Raw genomic sequence first — 20,917 nt, forward strand, 5'->3', positions numbered from 1 at the left:
TTAATTGGCGAACAGTGGAAGCTTTAATCTGCAAAATGGAGTTAAACAACAGCTTGTGCCCCATCCCACAGGCTTCACGCCATGAAGTTCCCGCATGCTACCTTCGCCTCCCAGAATCCCTTCGAAGACTGCAGAGTGTTGGAACCCCAAAACTATCTCCAAGCAGCTCCAACAATTCCAGAGTGACATTCAAGATGAAAAACAAATGTAAAAGACATAAAAGAAGTGAAATATGTGGTTTCATGATCTATCCGGGAGATGTCAATTGAAAGAGCGTTGTAAGCAGGCACCATCATAACCAAGAGGTTATTCAACCTCTCAGATTGATATTTGAATCCACTACCAAAAGAAACGTGCAAGTGAAAACATATGTTATTTTAATCAATAAAACTTGAATAGTCCAACAGTCTCAATACTTTGGTTGTACTGGAGTGGCCGATTTTTCCAAATGTTGGATATTACTTCTCTTAATCTCCCAACATGCTCTTAATGTATTTTTAGATGTCACTTAGTGCAATAAATTATCCAGTGAACCTAAGAATTTAAGTGGAAAGTTGGAAGTGGGCCTGGCATGCTTTAAGTGTGTGGGGAGCAACACCTGAGTTATGAGTAATGCAGCGTTTCCCTTGACTGCTATGTCTAAGTACATGCACTGATCTACAGGGCTGCACCAGGTTACTTGGTATTTTATATCATTACTGAGATAAATTGAGTGGTGGAATAGCCTGTTCTGAAAGTCCTGAATAGGCCGTCATCAGCAAAGGGGGATACTGTATTCTTATTTGGTTTGTTGGTGCAAGGTAAGCATTTATTACCCATCCCTACCTGAACGTAAGCAGATGATTGAGAGCTATGGCATTGGGGAGCTTCAAATTCTGAAATTCATTTGCTTGCTTTTTCTTTGTCATTGCTAAAAGAGGCACAGCAAAAGCTATAAAAAGAACTTTGAGTTGTTGCAGGCATGTAAAATAACTTCACATCATAACTGGTAAAAGCTCAGCCCTGGCCAAATAAGATACATTGCATGTGGAATGTATGCCGGTTATTGCATTGATGTGGATTTGTGGTTTGCGATTTTTGTGAATCATGATTTCCCAGTTTTATGGCTTTGTTGTCACTTTGATGTCTCCCTAACAACAGCTTAGGACCATGTGCATGTTGCTGTAAAACACTGCCATGGCAGACTCATTTGCATTTGATGTGAATTAAGGCTGGTTTATCAGATTGTAGAGTGTAAATGGGTTAAATGGTTTCAGTGCATGGTGTATTTTGTTTAACATTTATTGCTGTTTATTTATACCTGCATTTGCAGAGCTTGTTTACAGTTAACAGTTCCTGATATTTAAAGTTTACAGTTATTCTATAAATTTGTTAAGTATACCTGCTAAAAAAGAATCTCAGGTTTGTATGTGGTGGCATGTATGTATTCTACTTTTAGCTTTCAATTTGAACTTTGAGAAACTTGATTGAAATACAGTATTAATATTTCACTGATTCCATAATGACATTTGCCCACTTAGGTCTCTTGGTTGGAGCTGATGTTTATTCCTGAGAGTATGATTTTAATTTGTGTGTGTGTGTGTGTGTGTGTGTGTGTGTATATGTATGTTTCATATGAAGTAGCATTTTCTTCATCTGTTTTGTATGGTAAATCTATTTTTGTCTGATTCGGGATTAAAATTTTCGGCAAGAACTTTGACAAGTAATTTAGCTTTTTTTTCTCTGCAATTCTCTTTGCTGTTCCCAGCTCAGACGGTTGTAGAATGATATATTCAGTACTGCTGATGCAGTATACAGAATGATCTAATTATTCTGTGTTATATCACTACCATTGGAAATTGGGTGTGTTTGTTGGATGTTGATTCCCTTGATAAAATGTTCTCTGCTGTTCGAACTGATCTGTGAGGAATGGGCACTTGGAAGCAATGTTAGTACTGAATGCCATGAGGATGGAAGGACATTATTACAAAAACTACATTCCTTAGGGACACATTTTAAAACAAATCAGGTACCAGACCAAACTCTGTGGGATTCTAGAGTAGTTCAGAATTTACACTGGTTTTCTGGGTTTACAAAGTGATGCCAGGATAAGACAGTTTATTGGGGTGAACCCAGAGCCATGGCCTCAAGCCATGGATAGGTCTAAGACCATGTGGTGGCTTTGATCTTGGGGAGCAGTTAAGAGCATGGAACAGCCTGCAGTTTTTTCAGCAAGCACAGTTTCACTCAGAAGTCTGACCCACCTCTGTTCAAACCAAGGGCATGGAGTCATAGAGCACTACAGCACAGAAACAATCCCTTTGTCCCATCTAGTCCACACCAAAATGTTATTCTGCCTAATACCATTGACTCCACCCGGACCATAGCCCTGCATATCCCTCTTATTCAAACATTTGCAAAGAAGAGTGATTAACTTTTCTACAGTTATTCACACACCAAGGGGTTTTAATTAATTTACTTTCCTGCCTTCCATCTACCCTCCCTGCAACCAACCCAGCACATTATCACATGCTATCTTCTAGTTAGAGTAGAGAGTCGGAGTCAAACTGTATGGAAAGAGGCCTGTCAGCCCAACTGGTCCATGCTAGCCAAGATTCCCATCCAAGCCAGTCCAATTTGCCCACTTTTGGCCCATGTACTTGTGAAACCTTTCCTATCCAAATATCTGCTCAAGTTAAAGTACCTACCTGAACCACTTCCTCTGGCAGCTCATTCCATAGACTAGCCACTCCCTGGAGTGAAAAAGTTGCTCTTCAGGTTCCTATTAAATCTCTTCCCCTGTCCCCCTCCCCCTCGCCCACCTTAAAATTCTGCCCTCTAGTTCTATATGCTTCTTAATACACTAGGTGTTGCATTATGTGCTACAGGTTGCTGGATGGGTCACTAGTTCTTTAATCCTCAGTATTATGATGTTGCCTTGAGGAAGCCAGAGATGGTACATAGAAAAGAAGTCCTTGAGAGTAATTGTATATATTTCAGAGGTACTGGTTTTTGTAAGTTGTTATTTCCAGCTACGTAACGGGTGCGTCTACTTTAGAACTGGAACAATGTTGGTGGGATGCTACTGAAGCATTGATAACGTACCATAAATATGTCCCCTCTAGCAGCCATTGTGATCTCTTTATAGAGGCCATTTTCAGGCCTCACTACATCTTTTGACCTGTTTTTGTGTCTCATGCCATAGGTGTCACATGAATTCCTTGTGCCATTAATTTGTGTGCTGCCTCTTAAACAGTTCTTGTGTTCATATAATGTTATTTTGTTATTTTCCAAAATCCCAAACATGGTTTGATTTTTTTTTCCCCTGTCTCATGGTTACACCTTGAGCACTTAACAAAACCTCTTCCATTAGAATAGATGCATTTTCTCAAACTGAATCAAAGATGTAGGGGAAAGTATTCTTGGAAGGGCTTTGTTATGCTTACTCGGAAGACGATGAGATCTCATGGCATTGATTACAGATGTGCAGCAATTTCTCCTGTTGCTCCTTTGACCAATTTCGAGTAGTTTCCATCACCAGCTCTGCCCTTTGTGCATAAATGATTTAGTGTGTTAGTTTTTGGAGAGAGAGTTATCAATAATCCTTCATGCTGTTTACTGTATGGTGCAGCCTGCCAGAGAAGGATATGAAGCAAGGAAAATCATGGGTAATATGAGAAGTGTCAGAGCAAGTTCAAATTTAATTGTCATTCAACCATAGACATGAATGCAGCCAAATGAAACAGTAGGGCCAAGGTGAAAAACGCTGTACCAACAGTTACACACCGCAAGTATAGCACATATAATTATGATAGCAGAAAAATAGTAATGAAAAAATATATAAAAAAAATAATACAGCCCAATTCCCAGGATGTCATGGCCGGCATAGTAATGGTGCAAGGAAGCTGTCCCGGAGCCACATTTCTGCAAGAACAGCTCACAGCAGTTCTCATCTCTCACAAGTGATGCTATGCTGCAGACAAATGCAATCCAGCTTGTCTTCACTGAGCAACACTGCAGGGCAGCACCAACTGAATCAGCCAGCCTCCAACTCAGTATGGCAAAACACCACAATGAAGCAGGACTGTGGCCCCAATGCAAGCATGAAATGATATCCCTATTGTTGAAGAACGTTCCCTCATCCCTGCTGGAAAGTGTGTGTGTGAATGTAAGGGGAGCATTGCCCTCTGCCACTTCCTGTTCTCCAAGCTTACATGTGGGAGAATTTCTGTGTCCTAGGAAAGCGAGATAGTATCGATGTACATCTTGTACATGTTCTTTAAACCTTGATTCAATAGAGGACCGGTTTCATAGCCAGTAATTCATACATTTAAGGATTTGCTGTGCAAGTTCACCAAGTAAATGAGATAATTATGTTTGTGTTTATAAGGCTATTGTAGTTAGTGCAAACATGAAAATGTTGTGGTCAGTGGAATGAAGTAGCTGAGGTCTGATCCGGCCTAGGCAATGAAGGATGCCCACACAGGTTCCTGTGCCAACATGGCGAATATCCCTGAGTGTGAGATGGGAACATGTTCCGTAATAGCAAAGGGAAAATGGAAAAGCAAGTTTCAGAGAATGTACCTTTCATGAAATCAAAAAAGTCACGTTAAGCTTGAATGGACTTCTTTAGAACTGTACATTGGGAGAGTAAGCAAACTGATAATTTTTCTCTAATCACAATTTTATTCTGTATTTGAAATCGGATTGAAGGTTTTGATGTTTTAGGCATAGTGATGATCTGCAGGGTGGGTGGGGGGGGGGGGGGGGGACATGGACCAAAACGTTGACTCTGTTTCTTCCTCCATAGAAGTTACCTGACCCGAGTATTTATGAAATCTGTTTTTATTTCAGATTCTCAACTCTTCTTTTGCTTTAGGTTGAAGATCACCAACTTGCACATCTTCCCTCCCTCCCTGAAGATGCTGATTCCTTCACTTGGCCAATACACACAACTATTAATCTTCAATTTTTATGCTTGACATCACTAGAGCTATAACTTTCCCTTTTTCTTCTCAGGATGGGGTTTCACAGATGCTGAGTAGTGGATTAAATCCTGGACTGTCTGTGACTTGCATGAATCTAGTTTGAGAATCAGTGAACAGCCTGGTGTGTCCCATATCTTTTTAGCACAGGTTGCAAGCTTTTGGGAATAATAATTATACAGTAATAATAATTACGATGAAACGGTGTGGAGGTCATTATCTTGCTCTGCTCATCTAATTGAAAGGAGAACAAATGGAAATTTCCCAGACCACAGAGCTTGTAGATGGAGGAAAAATTCTTCCCTGTATTCATTCTCCCAAGGTTGTGTACAATGTGAATGTAACAGTGTTAATAGGGGAGGGGAGGGGAGGTGGTGGTTTGTCAGTACTGTATTGTAGTTGATTGCTAACTAGTTGTTTGTAAGGGATTTGTATGTTCTTCCCATGATTGTGTGGGTTTTTTCCCAGATGCTCCGGTTTCTGCCCACATTCCAATGACATACGGGTTGGGGTTAGTAAATTATGGGCATGCTATGTTAGTGACAGAATTGTGGTGACACTTGTGGGCTGCCTCTAGCATAATCCTTGCTATTTGATTTGACACCAAACAATGCATTTCACTGTATGTTTTGTATTTCAATGAATACATGACAAATAAAGCTAAACCTGAACTACTGATCCAAAGGTGCGAACTGAAATCGCAGCATGGCAGTTGGGACATTTGAACTCCATTTACTCTCTCGTGGGCTGTAGGAATTTCTGACAAGGACAGTATTTGTGGTCAGTTACTAATTGCCTAACAATGGCAATCTGATCATTTCAGAGGGCAGTTAAGCATCAGAACATTGATGGGTCTGCTGTTAGGCGAGACCGGATATGGATGGCAAGTTTACTTTCCTGAAAGTTTTGAAAACCAGCTTGGCTAACAACGATTTAAGTGGCTCCTAGGTTATCATTCCATAGACTAACTTTCAGGGTTTCTGCAGCTCATGTTGTCAGTGTTTGTTATATGTGATTTTTCATGTATTCTGCTGTATTTCTTCACTTTCCTGCGGGTGCCTGAAAGAAAATGAATCTCAAGGTTGTATTCGCTGCAGGTACTTGGATAATGAATTTACTTTGAACTTTGCAGAGTTTTGACCTGAAGCGTCAGCGATTCCTTCCCCTGCTCCCACATCCCCATCCCACAGATGCCATTCAAATCCTCTGGGTTCCTTTAGCAGGTTGTGTGTGGCTCTAGCTTCGGCATCTGCAGTCTCTTGTGCCTCCAGGGTCACCATTCCTAAAACAGCTTCTTATTCCAGATTCATTCAATGGCTACCCGACAGTGCCAGAGACCTTTTCAGTCCTGACCTTGGGTGCTGTCTGTGTGGTGATTGCCTGTTCTGCCTGTGACTGTTTGGGTTTCCTCCAGGTGCTCCAGTTTCTTCCAACATCCCAAAAATATGTGTCGATAGGTTAGTGGCTGCTGTTAATTGCCCTATTATGCAGGTATGTGGGAAGAATTTTTTTTAAATACAAAAAAATTAATGTTAGATCAATGTAAGTCGGTGATTGATGGTTGGTATTGGCAGAATGGGCTGATATATTACTTCTTATAATTTGAGTTTACATTCTTCTGCTACTGTAGTGGATTTTGAAATCAAGTTTCTGGATCAGAAGTCTAAATCTCAGGATGCAGGCCCAGCAATAAAACAAAGTCCTCTGCTCTCTCTCATGGTTATTTGGTAGAGAGGTTTTCTTGGAAAATGTATTGTTCTTCCTGCTCCAGGCAAACCTTTTAATTCAAAACTACTCCAACTGGAGTAGGAAAATGTGGAAAGGTTCTAAGAATCCCTTCAGTGGGGGTATATCCAAGCCCAGCGTATAGGACAGAGGAGAGACTTCGCATTCTGCCGATCCTGTCAAACATCTGTCCCATTTGGGTGGAAACAAATCATCATTTAATGCAAGAGGAGGTGAACTTAGGCTTAGCAGGTCTAAAACAAAAGCTGTTATAAGCCAGGACCATAAGACATAAGAGCAGAATTTGGCCATTCAGCCTATTAAGTCTGCTCTACTATTCCATCATAGCTGATTTATATTCCCTCTCAACCCCACATAATAAAAATCTATAAATTACAGTAAATAAATATCTTTAAAAAGCTGAATCAAACAAGTAGTGCAAAAGGAGTAAGGAAAAACAAGTAGTGAGGTAGTGCGAATGGGTTCAATGTCTGTTTAGAAATTTGATGGTAGAGGGGAAGAAGCTATTCCTGAATGGTTGAGTGTGTGCCTTCAGGCTCCTCAGCCATGTCCTCCCTGATGGTAGCAGTGAGAAGAGGGCATGTCCTGCGTGAAGAGAGTTGTTAACGATGGATGCTGCCTTTTTGAGGCTTCGCTCCTTGAAGATGTCCTGGATGCTGGGGAGGCTAGTGCCTGTGATGAAGCTGACTGACTTCACAACTTTCTGCAGTTTATTCAATCCTGTAATCCTGTGCAATGTTCCCCTCCCCTCCCCACTCCCCATACTAGATGGTGATGCAGCCAGTTAGAATGCTTACCACAGTATACCTGTAGAAATTTGTGGGTATCTTTGGTGACATACAAAATCTCTTCAAACTCCTAATGAAAGATAGCTACTGTCATGCCTTCTTTGTAAGTGTGTCAATATTCTGGGTCCAGGGTAGCTCCGCAGAGATGTTGACACACAGGAACTTGAAATTCCTCACCCTTTCCACTACTGATCCCTCAATGTGTGCCTTCATCTTCCCCTTTCTGAAGACTGCAATCAATTCTTCGGTCTTACTGGCCAAATGCTCCTTGTATGTTAACTGTTTCATTCCTGGGATCATTCTCATGAACGTTCTCATCTAGTCAAATATGAAACTATAAATTGCCATTAAAACAGGTTTTATTCATTAATTTCTAGAAAAATATAGCATCTCAGAGAACATCTGTGGAAAGAGAAATGGTTACTGTTTCAGTAATCATTAATCAGAACTGTCCAAAGGTCCCGTATATGAAACATCAGTTGTTTCTCTTTCCATAGACGCTGTTTGGCCTGCTGAGTTTTTCCAGTATTTTCTGGTTTCATTTCCGCCTTCTGACCCATGACTAGGACTAAGTATCAGTTAGTCTGTCCACACCAATAGTGTTGTTGAATGAAGAATTAGTGGTTGACTATCTTGTGTCTAACAGCTATCAAAGCAATGATTAGGAGCTCTATTTTGGGAACAGTACATGGAAATTTTTGTCCTATTCCGTGTGGACCATTGCAATACCAATGAACTGTGCTATTCAAACTATAAATTATGTGGGTTACTTGCTGCATTCAAGCCTACAATATGTTATCATATCACTTCCCACCATCTGCTGTCCTCCATATAAGCAGCTTTTACAGAGCTCCTCTATCATTCTCCCTGATAGAAGTTAAACCAATCTTTGCTCGGAACCTAAAACCAATAAAATTCACCTCAAGTGTAACAAATGACCTCTATTCACAAGCCAGCCTACTCCAACATCAGTTTCTGATTATTGTAAACACTGTTTCCCCCTAAGCTGTGTGGGGGTGTGGATGCAGTAACTGAAATGTTCCCGCGCACATAGCCTTTGTTGCCATGTGGCTGGAATATTCTTTTATATCACGCTTTATTAAAGTGCCGCACAGTTCTCGGGCTGTGTGTTTTTTAAAAAAATTAATTCGTGCTCAGAGCTATGGTTGGTCCATAAAACTGTGTATATAAAAAGAAGTATAGAAGGATGTTGTTTATAATACGCTAACATAGCCCATTTTACAATTGCTTTGCATGCATTAGAGAATATATCTGAACATCTTTTACAGTTTGTAGACGTATATTCTGATGTTCAATTCTTTCCCCTATCCCCTTCTCATGTTGTTGAAATTAAAACTCAATATGTCACTTATTCCAATGAATACTTGGAATTTAAGATAGTGGAATTCCACATTTCCATTAACATTCTCTCCTCCCTAAATACATAAGCTTTTCAAGGCCTCACTTTAACAGATTGTAGCTTGGTTTCTTCTTGCCTTCTATCCTACCTGTTTGCCCTGCACACTGAGTGTTGGACATATTTCTTAATAATCCAGTGCTCCTCAGTTTTCAATGCAAACCCAGTTTTTCATTTTTCATCTCTTGAGTAAGTAGATGAGTCTGAATCCAATCCAAGAGACTCTTGCAGTACTGAGGGAGTGCTGAACTGTCAAAATGTCGTCTTTCATATGACACCAAGTTCCCCATTTGCATTTCAGGTAAAGTTTTCCTCTTTGACTTGAACCAAGGTATCAGTCAGGAATATTACACTGCTCTTGGATGGAGCTTCCCTTCTACAATTTGATAAGCAATTTTCTGCTCTCAAGCATATTATATGTCCTGAATTGTGAAGAATATTCTCAGAAAGACACCACTCCTTGAAGATGTCCTGGGTGCTTTGTAGGCTAGTATCTAAGATGGAGCCAACTAAATTTATGACCTTCTGCCACTTCTTTTGGTCCTGTTCAGTAGCACCGCCCCCCCCCCCCCCCCATACCAGGCAGTGACGCAGTCTGTCAGAATGCTCTCCACGGTACATCTTTAGAGGTTTTTGAGTGTATTTGTTGACATACCAAATCTCTTCAAACTCCTAATGAAGTACAGTCACTGTCTTGCCTTCTTTATAGCTGCGTCAATATGTTGGGACCAGGTGACGTCCTCAGATATTGACACCCGAGGACTTGAAACTGCTCACTCTCTCCACTTTTGATCCCTCTATGAGGATTGGTATGTGGCCCTTCATCTTGCCCTTGCTAAAGTCCACAGTCAGTTCTTTTGTCTTACAGACATTGAATGCCAGGTTGTTGCTGCGACACCACTCCACTAGTTGGTATATCTTGCTCCTGTACACCTCTTGTCTCCATCTGAGATTCTACCAACAATGGTTGTATCATCAGCAAATTTATAGATAGTATTTGAGCTATGCCTAGCCACACAGTCATAGGTATAGAGAGAGTAGAGCAGTGGGCTAAGCACACACCCCTGAGGTGCGCCAGTGTTGATCATCAGCAAGGAGGTGATATTATCACCAATCCACACAGATTGTGGTCTTCCTGTTAGGGAGTCTAGGATCCAGTTGCAGAGGGAGGTACAGAGGCCCATGTTCTGTAACTAATCAATCAGGATTGTGGGAATGATGGTGTTAAATGCTGAGCTATAATTGATGAAAAGCATCTTGACATAGGTGTTTGTATTGTCCAGGTGATCTAAGGCCGAGTGAAGAGCCATTGAGATTGCATCTGCCGTTGACCTGTTGTGGCAATAGGCAAACTGCAGTGGGTCCTGGTCCTTGCTGAGACAGGAGTTCAGTCTAGTCATGACCTCCCTCTCAAGGCATTTAATCACTGTTGATGTGAGTGCTACTGGGTGATGATCATTAAGGCAGCTCATGTTATTCTTCTTAGGCACTGGTATAATTGTTGGCTTTTTGAAGTCAATGGGAACTTTCACCCATAGCAGTGAGAGGTTGAAAATGTCCTTAAATACTTCTACCAGTTAGTTGGCACAAATTTTTCACAAGATGGTAGGAACAAGTATGTTTTCAGAAAGGCAACATCCATTATTAAGGATCCAGCACCTAGGGCATGCCTTTTTCTCATCATTATCATCAGGTAAGAGGTACAGAAGCCTGAAGGCACACACTCAGCAATTCAGGAACAGCTTCTTTCCCTCTGCCATCGGATTCCTAAATGGACATTGAACCCGTGAACGTTACCTCACTTTTATTTTGTAATTCAAATTTTTATTATTATTTATTCTTAAAAAGAAATACTTTTTTTGATATATATTCTGTTTTCGCATGATTTTTGAGCTTTCCATCATACATGTAATTGTATTTGGTTTTTGATCTTTTCATCATACATGTACTGCAATTGGTTTACTTGTTTATTTTTCTTCTACATATTGCATTGAACTGCTGCTGCTGCTAGGTTAACAAATTTCATGATACATGCTGGTGATAATAAACCTGAGAATCAAGTTTAATATCACTGACATATATTAGCATGCAAAAGTTTGGGCACCCCAGTCAAAATTTCTGTTACTGTGAATAGTTAATTGAGTAGAAGATGAACTGATCTCCAAAAGTCATAAAGTTAAAGATGAAATGTTCTTTTCAACATTTTAAGCAAGATTAGTGTATTATTTTTGTTTTGTACAATTTTAGAGTGAAAAAAAGGAATGGAGAACCATACAAAAGTTTGGGCACCCTAAGAGATTAGAGCTCTCAGATAATTTTTACCAAGGTCTCAGACCTTAATTAGCTTGTTAGGGCTATGGATTGTTCACAGTCATCATTAGGAAAGGCCAGGTGATGTAAATTTCAAAGCTTTATAAATACCCTGGCTCCTCAAACCTTGTCCCAACGATCAGCAGCCATGGGCTCCTCTAAGCAGCTGCCTAGCACTCTGAAAATTAAAATAAATGATGCCCACAAAGCCGGAGAAGGCTGTAAGAAGATAGCAAAGCGTTTTCAGGTAGCTGTTTCCTCAGTTCGTAATGTAATTAAGAAATGACAATTAACAGGAACGGTGGAGGTCAAGTTGAGGTCTGGAAGACCAAGAAAACTTTCAGAGAGAACTACTCGTAGGATTGCTTGAAAGGCAAATCAAAACCCCTGTTTGACTGCAAAAGACCTTCAGGAAGATTTAGCAGGCTCTGGACTCTGGTGCACTGTTCTACTGTACAGCGACACCTGCACAAATATGACCTTTATGGAAGAGTCATCAGAAGTAAACCTTTCCTGCGTCCTCACCACAAAATTCAGCGTCAGAGGTTTACAAAGGAACATCTAAACAAGCCTGATGTATTTTGGAAACAAGTCCTGTGGACTGATGAAGTTAAAATAGAACTTTTTGACTGCAATGAGCAAAGGTATGCTTGGAGAAAAAAGGGTGCAGAATTTCATGAAAAGAACACCTCTCCAACTGTTAAGCATGGGGGTGGATCGATCATGCTTTGGGCTTGTGTTGCAGCCAGTGGCATGGGGAACATTTCACTCGTAGAGGGAAGAATGAATTCAATTAAATACCAGCAAATTCTGGAAGCAAACATCACACGGTATGTAAAAAAAAAAGCTGAAGATGGAAAGAGGATGGCTTCTACAACAGGATAATGATCCTAAGCACACCTCAAAATCCACAATGGACTACCTCAAGAGGCGCAGGCTGAAGGTTTTGCCATGGCCTTCACAGTCCCCCGACCTAAACATCATCGAAAATCTGTGGATAGACCGCAAAAGAGCAGTGCATGAAGACAGCCCAAGAATCTCACAGAACTAGGAACCTTTTGCAAGGAAGAATGGGCAAAAATCCCTCAAACAAGAATTGAAAGACTCTTAGCTGAATACAAGCTGTGATACTTGCCAAAGGAGGTGTTATTAAGTACTAACCATGCAGGGTGCCTAAACTTTTGCTTTGGATCCTTTTCCTTTTTTGTTATGTTGAAATTGTAAAAGATGGAAATAAAAAAGTAATCTTGCTTAAAATATTAAAAAAATGTGTCATCTTTAACTTTATGCCTTTTGGAAATCAGGTCATATTTTACTCACTTAGCGATTCACAGTAACAGAAATTTTGACCAGGGGTGCCCAAATTCTTGCATGCCACTGAACGTGGAGAAATTTGCTCTTTTGTGGCAGCAGTGCAGTGTAATACATTAAAATAAACTATAAATTACAATAAGAAATGTATATTATATACATAAATATAAATAAGAAAAAGTTAATTAAATTAGTGGTGCGATAAAAAGCAAAATTTAACGAGGTGATATTCATTGGTTCATTGTTCTCTCAGAAATTTGATGGCGGAGCTGTTTCTAAAACATTTGAGTATGTGGCTTCAGGCTCCTGTACCCCTTCCTTGATGGCAGTAATGAAAAGATGACATGTCCTGTGTAGTGAGGGTCCTTCATGATGGATGGCGACTTTTTGAGGCATTGCATTTTGAAGATGTCCTCGATTGTGGGGAGGTTAGTACCCATGGGCAATCCTGACCCTACTCAGTGGCCCCTCCATACTAGATGATTATGCAGTGTTATCTAAATGCAAGTCTTTCTTTACAGAAAGGGCTGAAATTTGCTGTCTTGATGTTCACCACTGAAATAATTCCCTTTTTATTCTGCTCTGCTCTGCATAAAATGCTTGACATACTCTGATCACTCTCACTTCAACTACACACAGCTCTGGACAATTGTCATGCTCTCTAGTCTGGTGATGTGACACCCCCACATTTAGCTGTTCAGCTGAGTAACACAATTCTTAATTTGGATTGCTGTCTTTAGCAGACTTAATCAAGTTAATGAAGAAATGAACTCTTTCTTTTCCACCCACAGTCTTCCCTGAACCACACTCCTCCCCAGTGCTGATCCTGTTGTAATCCCAGCTGGATTCACTCGAAAAAAAATCTGCCTTTTAATAAGAGTACATAATTTTTGCTTGAGAATCTTTTCCACGCTATGCCTTTCAATACTTGCAGTTAGTAGGGCTGTTGAACCTGGGCATTTGTAGCAATGCCTTTCCATTGGTGATGAGATTAGATTTATAACTTAATGCTTAGAAGTAATGAGGGCTTGTATCCTCTATCTGAAGTTGAGCAATGCATCTCAAATATTGACTTTCTGGGCCTCCTACTACAAAGATACAAATTTGTTTTGAGCTTATTTCAAATTATTGTTGTGCTCCCCTAGCAGTATAAAGGTTTGTGTCATTGAGTTGTGTAGCATGGGGAATAGAATGGCTAAGGTCATTGTGGTCTATGACTGGCAGTAGAGAGGCTGCAGTCAGCCAGACTACAAAGAAGAATGGAAGCAAAATCTATCATCATCACAGAATTTCTCAAGCATTTTAGAGCCACCGATATACTTCCAATATGCAGTCAACAGGACGGGAGCAATGCACACTGTTTGCTCCATCATGGGTGCTATCCTCCCCACCACTTAGGGCATCTTCAAAAAGCGATGCCTCTAAAAGATAGTATCCATCATTTAGGACCCTTACCACCTGGGACACGATCTGTTCTTATTACCACCATCACTGAGGATGTACAGGAGCCTGATGGCATACTCTCAACATTCTTAGGGCAACTTTCTCCCCCTCCACATCAGATTTCTAAATGGACAACGAACCCATGAACACTGCCTCACTATTTTGCCCTATTTTTGCACAATTTAGTAATTTATAATATATATTTCTCATTGTAATTTATAATATATTTTATGTCTTGCTCTGTACTGTTGCTGCAAAACAACTAATTTCACAAAACGTGTCAGCAGTGATATATAAAAAATGAGAAAATCTGCAGATGCTGGAAATCTGAGCAACACACACAAACTGCTGGAGGAACTCAGCAGGCCAGGCAGCATCTATGGGAAAAGTAGTCGATGTTTTGAACCAAAACCCTTTGGCAGGGCTGGAGAAAAAAAAGCTGAGGAGTAGATTTTAAAGGTGGGGGGGAAGGGAGAGAGAAACACCGGGTGGTAGGTGGTAGGTGGTAGGTGAAACCGGGTGGGGGGGGAATGAAGTAAAGAGTGGAAAGTTGATTGGCGAATGAGACAGAAGGCCATGGAAGAAAGAAAAAGGGGGAAGGAGCACCAGAGCGAAGTGATAGGCTGGCAAGGAGATGGGGAAAAGGGGATGAGAAATGGACAAGGTGGGTTGGGGATAGGATAGGCATTACCAGTAGTTTGAGAAATCTATGTTCATGCTATCAGATTTGGAGACTATCCAGATGAAATACAAGGTGTTATTCCTCCAACCTGAGTGTGGCCTCATCACGACAGTGGAGAAGGCCATGGATGGACATATCAGAATGGGAAGTGGAATTAAAATGGGTGGCCACTGGGAGATCACACTTGTTCTGGCAGGCGGACCGTAGATGCTCGGTGAAGCGGTCTCCTAATTGGCCTGCGGGGTTCCCCCAGCATTTTGTCAGTGATGATAAACCTGATTCTGTTACTGATGGACAACAGAGCCAATGATACAATAATTATTGCACAGCAAAGTGCCATTGGGGATATACTGGTGGCCCCTGATAAAACAATCCAGTCGGTCTCATTTCACCACCCTCTCTGTGGCCCTGCAAATCATTCTCTGAAGCCTCTGGTCACCTTTTTACAATGAACTGTGGGTTGTACACTGTAACTACTGTCTCCATAGGATCAGAACTGTTTTTGCCTTGCATTCCATATATCAGTTGTCCAAAACTTTAAGTATCTTTAGAGTGATAATGGCCAAGTCTGTTTTTGTGATGTTGATCAACATTAGACTTTGGTCAGGCCAAAGGGGGAATCTATCAGTTCTCTTGTTGGACAGGAGTTACAGAAGCCTGAAATCCCACGGCACCAGCTTCAGGGACAGCTAATATCTTACACCCATCAGGTTCTTGAATTGACCTCACAACCATAAGCCTACCTCAGCAATGAAATGTTGTGGACCACCTCTTGCACAATGATGGACTTGACATCAGTATCAAATACACTACATTTGTTTTTTAAAAAAACATACAGTACTGTGCACGTGTATCTAGCTAGGGTGCCTAAGGACTTGCACAGTACTGTATTTGTCAATGTGGAGCAGAGAGCAAGTTTGTAAATCTGGTGGGAGCAAAGGATGTTGCGAATGACAAGTGTGGAGAGCCGTGGGAGGAGTGTGGGACAGGCGGCAGAGGAGGAGGGGCAAGGGGTGGCGCAGGTGTCGACACTCGAAGCCCTGAGGCACCAGACAAGGTTATTTGACTCCAAACAATTGGTTTATTGATCATTGCAGAATGTCTCTGGTACTTTCCACAGCCTGTCCTCTTCCTTCTTCTGTTCCCAACCTTGCCCCCTTCCCACTGTCAGTCCACGATAGAGACCCATATCACAATCAGGTTTATCATTGTTCACATACATCATGAAATTTTTTTATATGGCAGCAGTACAGTTCCATACATAAAATTACAGTACTAGCAAAAGTCTCTCCCTCTCCCCCCTCCCTCTCCCCCCTCCCTCTCCCCCCTCCCTCTCCCCCCTCCCTCTCCCCCCTCCCTCTCCCCCCTCCCCCTATATATAATCATCTATCTAAGATTTCTGCACAGTACTGTAAACTACTAACAAATTACACAAGGAAGAATACAGTTAGAACAAAAGAAAGCAAAGTCCTTTGTAGTTCAAACTATTCATAGTGTTGCTGTACTGAGGTAGTGATTAGGGTTGTGTGAGTTGGTGCAAGAACCAAATGTCTGAAGGAGAATAGCCGTACTTGAAACAGGTGGTGTGGGACTTCAGGTTTTACCTCTGGCCAGTGGTAACTGAGATTTATATATAAATTGTGCTCTCTGTGTTTGCACCAGAATCAGGTTTATTATCGTTGTCTTAGTTAACGTGAAATTTGTTATTTTGCCTCGGTGTGCCTGTGATGGTGCTGTAAGCAGGTGTTTCATTGCACCTGTACCACTCTGTACTTGTGCTCATTACAATAAACTTGACATAACTTTACATAATGGCTTGGGATCTTTAAAGTCTTACTGAAATTTCAGGCTGAGATACCTTATCATAAAAGGTAGCACCCCTGACAGTCTACCCTCTCGGCACTGACTTTAGTGTCTGTCTAGATTTCAGGACTGGATATGAGTTTTGTGAAACCGAGACTTTTGAGGCCTTCAGTGGAAAGATGATTTGGAATGGTAGGAGCTGCCAGTCATGCATAAGTGCATTAAGGACACTACATAGGAGGGAGGGGAGAGATCGGCAGGAAAGTGGTTTTTGCAAATTGATGCAAATTTGTTGATTTTTTAAAAATATATTAAGTACTTTGTCAGTTTAAGATTTGCTGAATCTTTTCCCACTTTGTTCCAGGAATTGCCTTGTTCATTGCTGTAAAGTATTCCATGTTTGATACTATTTTCAGAATATTCCATCTGTTCTTACTCCAGCAGGTAAAGTTCTTGGAGCAACATGCTCTTCCCAAAATGCTTATGAAACTGTCCTTATGTTCACCATCTGATGTGTCAGGATTATAGTCTTTAACAATTAATTTCTTTCTTAATTTTATAAAACTTAGTAGGACTGTTTGTAGTATGAATACAGTAGATTCCAGTTAATTGGGACATATCAGGACCAGTACATTTTATCCCAATTAAGCAACTAGAACATAGGAATCTACAGCACATTACAGGCCCTTGGGCCCACAATGTTGTGCTGACCATGTAACCTACTTTAGAAACTGCCTTCCTAGAAATTCCCTGGCGCCTAGCCCTCTACTTTTCTAAGCTCCATGTACCTATCTAAGAGGCTCTTAAAAGACAATATTATATCCGCTTCCACCACAGCTGCTGGCACTGCATTCCACACACCCAAAAAACAGAGACATTCCCTCAGTACCTATTTCCAAGCACCGTAATCATCTTATACACCTCTATCAGGTCACTTCTCATCCTCCGTCGCCCCAAGGAGAAAAGGCCAAGTTCACTCTACCTATTCTCATAAGGTACGCCCTCCAATCCAGCCAACATCTTTGTAAATCTCCTCTATGCTCTCTCTATAGTATCCACATCCTTCCTGTAGTGAGGTGACCAGAACTGAACACAGTCTCCAAGTGGGGTGTGACCAAAGTCTTGTATGGTTGTAACATTACCTCACGGCTCTAGAACTCAATCCCATGGTTGATGAATGCCAACACACCATACACCTTCTTAACAACACTGTCAACCTGTGCAGCAGTTTTGAGTGTCCTGTGGACATGGACCCCAAGGTCTCTCAGATCGTCCACACTGCCAAGAATCTTACCATTAATATTATAATCTGTCTTCAAATTGGACCTACCAAAATGAACCACTTCACACTTATCTGGGTTGAAGTCCATCTGCCACTTCTCAGCTGAGTTCTGCATCCTATTGATGTCCCGCTGTAACCTCTGACAACCCTCCAGAATATTCACAACAGCCCCCAGCCTTTGTGCCATCTGCAAACTTACTAACCCACCTTCCTACTACTTCATCCAGGTCTTTTATAAAAATCACAAAGAGGAGGGGGTCCCAGAACAGATCCCTGCGGAACATCACTGGTCACCGATCTCCATGCAGAATAGGAACCATCTACAACCACCCTTTGCCTTCTGTGGGCAAGCCAATTCTGGATCCACAAAGCAAGATCTCCTTGGATCTCATGCCTCCTTACTTTCTGAAGGAGCCTTGCATGGGGAACCTTATCAAATGTCTTACTGAAATCCATATACACTACATATACTGCTCTACCGTCATCAATGTGTTTTGTTACATCCTCAAAGAATTCAAACAGGCTCATAAGGCAAAACCTGCCTGTGACAAAGCCATACTGACTATCCCTAATCAGATTATGTCTTCCCATATGCTCACAAATCCTGATCTTCAACAACTTATCCACCACTGAAGACAGACTCACTTGGTCTATAATTTTCTGGGTTGTCTCTACTCCCTTTCTTGAACAAGGGAACAACATTTGCACCCCTCCAGTCCTCTGGTACTTTTCCTGTCCCTATTGATGATGCAAAGATCATCACCAGAGGCTCAGCAATCTCCTCCCTCGCTTCCCACAGTAGCCTGGGGTATATCTCATCCAGTCCCGGTGACTTATCTAATTTAATGCTTTTCAAAAACTCCAGCACATCCTCTTTATAATGTCTATATGCTCAAGCGTTTCAGTCCACTGTAAGTCATCCCCACAATTGCCAAGGTCTTTTTCTCTGGTGAATACTGAAGCAAAGTATTCATTACGTATTTCCACTGCCTCCTCCGACTACATGCACACATTTCCACTATCGCACCTAATTGGTCCTATTCTCACACGGCCCATCCTCTTGCTCTTCACATACTTGTGGAATACCTTGAGGTTTTTCTTAATCCTGCTTACCAAGGTCTTCTCATGGCCCCTTCTGGATCTCCGAATTTCATTTTTAAGCTCCTTCCTGGTAATTTTTCGGAGCCCTAACAGTATCTAGTTTCTTTAACCTTTTGTAAGCTTTTCTTTTCTTCTGAACTAGATTTTCTACACCTTCGTACAACATGATTCTTTAACTCTACCATCCTTTCCCTGCCTCAATGGAAAACACCTATGCAGAACGTCATGCAAAGGTTCCCTGAACATTTGCCACATTCCTGCCATGTGTTTCCCTGAGAACATCTGCTCCCAAGTTCCTGCCTAATGGCATCATATTTCCCCCTACCCCAATTAAATGTTTTCCCAGATTGTCTGCTCCTATCACTGTCCAGCACTGTGGTGAAGGAGATAGAGTCACGACCTCCAAAATGCTTTCCCACCGAGAGATCTGACACCCATCCAGATTCATTTCCCAATACCAGATCAAGTACAGCCTCTCCTCTGGTTGGCTTATCTCCATGTTGTGTCAGGAAACCTTCTTGAATACGCCTAACAAACTCCACTCCATCTAAACCCCTTGTGCTAAGGAGATGCCAATCAATATTAGGAAAGTTAAAATCTTCCATCACAGCAACTGTATTATTATTTCACCTTTCCAGAATCTGCCTGTCTATCTGCTCCTTGATATCCCTGCTACTATTAGGGGGATCTATAAAAAGACACCCAGTAGAGTTATTGGCCCTTTCCTGTTTCTGACATCCACACTGACTCAGTAGACCATCCCTCCATGGCGTTCTCCTTTTCTGCAGTCCTGACACTATCCCTAAATAGCAATGCCATGTCCCCAGCTCTTTTGCCTCCCTCTCTGTTCTTTTGAAATATCTAAAGCCCGGCACACTCAACAACCATTCCTGCTCTTGAGACATTCAAGTTTCTGTAATGGCCACAACATCATAGTTCCATGTATTGATCCATGCTCTAAGCTCAGCCGCCTTGTTTATGATACTCCTTGCATTAAAATAGACACATCTCAAACTATCAGGCTGAGTGCACCTTTGCTCTAACATCTGACTGTCCTTCCTCACAAACCCCCTACAAGCTGTCTCTACTTGTGCTCCAACCACCACATCCTCTGTCTCTTCACTTCGGTTCCCACCTCCCCCCTCAACCCCCTGGCAAATCTAGTTTAAACCCTCCCTAATAGCATTAGCAAACCTCCCCACCAGGATATTGGACTCTTCAGATTCAAGTGCAACCTGTTCTTTTTGTACAGGTCACACCCGTCCCAGAAGAGGTCGCAATGATCCAAAAGTTTGAATCCTTGCCCCTTCTCAAATCTTCAGCAACGCATTTATCCTCCACCTCATTCTATTCCTATACTCACTGTTGTGTGACACAGGCAGCAGTCCTGAGATTACTACATTTGAGGTTCTGCTTCTCAGCTTCCTTCCTAACTCCCTGTATCCTGCTTTCAGGACCTCCACCCTTTTTCTACCTGTGTCGTTGGTACCAATATGTACGATGACCTCTGGCTGCTCTCCCTCCCTTTCAGGATATTGTGGACGTGCTCAGAACATCACGAACCCTGGCACCTGGGGGACAAACTACCATCCTTGTTTCTTTTTCATGCCCACAGAATCACTTATCTGTCCCCCTAACTATAGAGTCCCCTCTTACCATCCCTACCCTTCTGAGCCACAGGGCCAGACTCAGTGCCAGAGGCATGGCCACTGTTGCTTCCTCCAGGTATGTCCCCCACCCCAATCAGTACTCAAAATGGAATACTTATTGTTAAGGGGGACATCCACAGGGGTGCTCTCCACTACCAAATGCCCTCCATTCCCTCTCCTGGTGGTCACCCATTTATCTGTTTCCTGTGGCCCCGGAGTGTCTACCTGCCTGTAGCTCCTGCCTATCACCTCTTCACTCTCCCTAACAAGCCGAAGGTCATTGAGCTGCAGCTCCAGTTCCTTAACTTGGTCTCTATCCCAATTAGTCAAAGTTTCATGGAAATAGTTTTTTAAAAAAATGTAAAAAGGTATAGTATTATTGAACTGCATAACAAATTATGTATTTAATGAAATACAGAAC

The 20,917-nt window shown here is 41.7% G+C and overlaps 1 protein-coding gene across 5 annotated transcripts in view; it reads left to right on the forward strand.

The window, feature by feature from the left end:
- ppip5k1a (diphosphoinositol pentakisphosphate kinase 1a) overlaps positions 1–20,917 on the forward strand; it is a 237,048-nt gene that overhangs the window by 199,299 nt on the left and 16,832 nt on the right. The window contains exon 27 of one of the 5 annotated variants that reach the window (XR_011889605.1): positions 16,829–16,908. The exons of the other annotated variants lie outside the window; for them this stretch is intronic. The gene's annotated coding sequence lies outside the window, so the exon portion shown is untranslated. The remainder of the gene's footprint in view (positions 1–16,828; positions 16,909–20,917) is intronic. 5 annotated transcript variants of the gene reach the window in all.

The sequence above is a fragment of the Mobula birostris genome, chromosome 18, assembly GCF_030028105.1.
Source record: "Mobula birostris isolate sMobBir1 chromosome 18, sMobBir1.hap1, whole genome shotgun sequence".
Lineage (NCBI taxonomy): Eukaryota > Metazoa > Chordata > Chondrichthyes > Myliobatiformes > Myliobatidae > Mobula > Mobula birostris.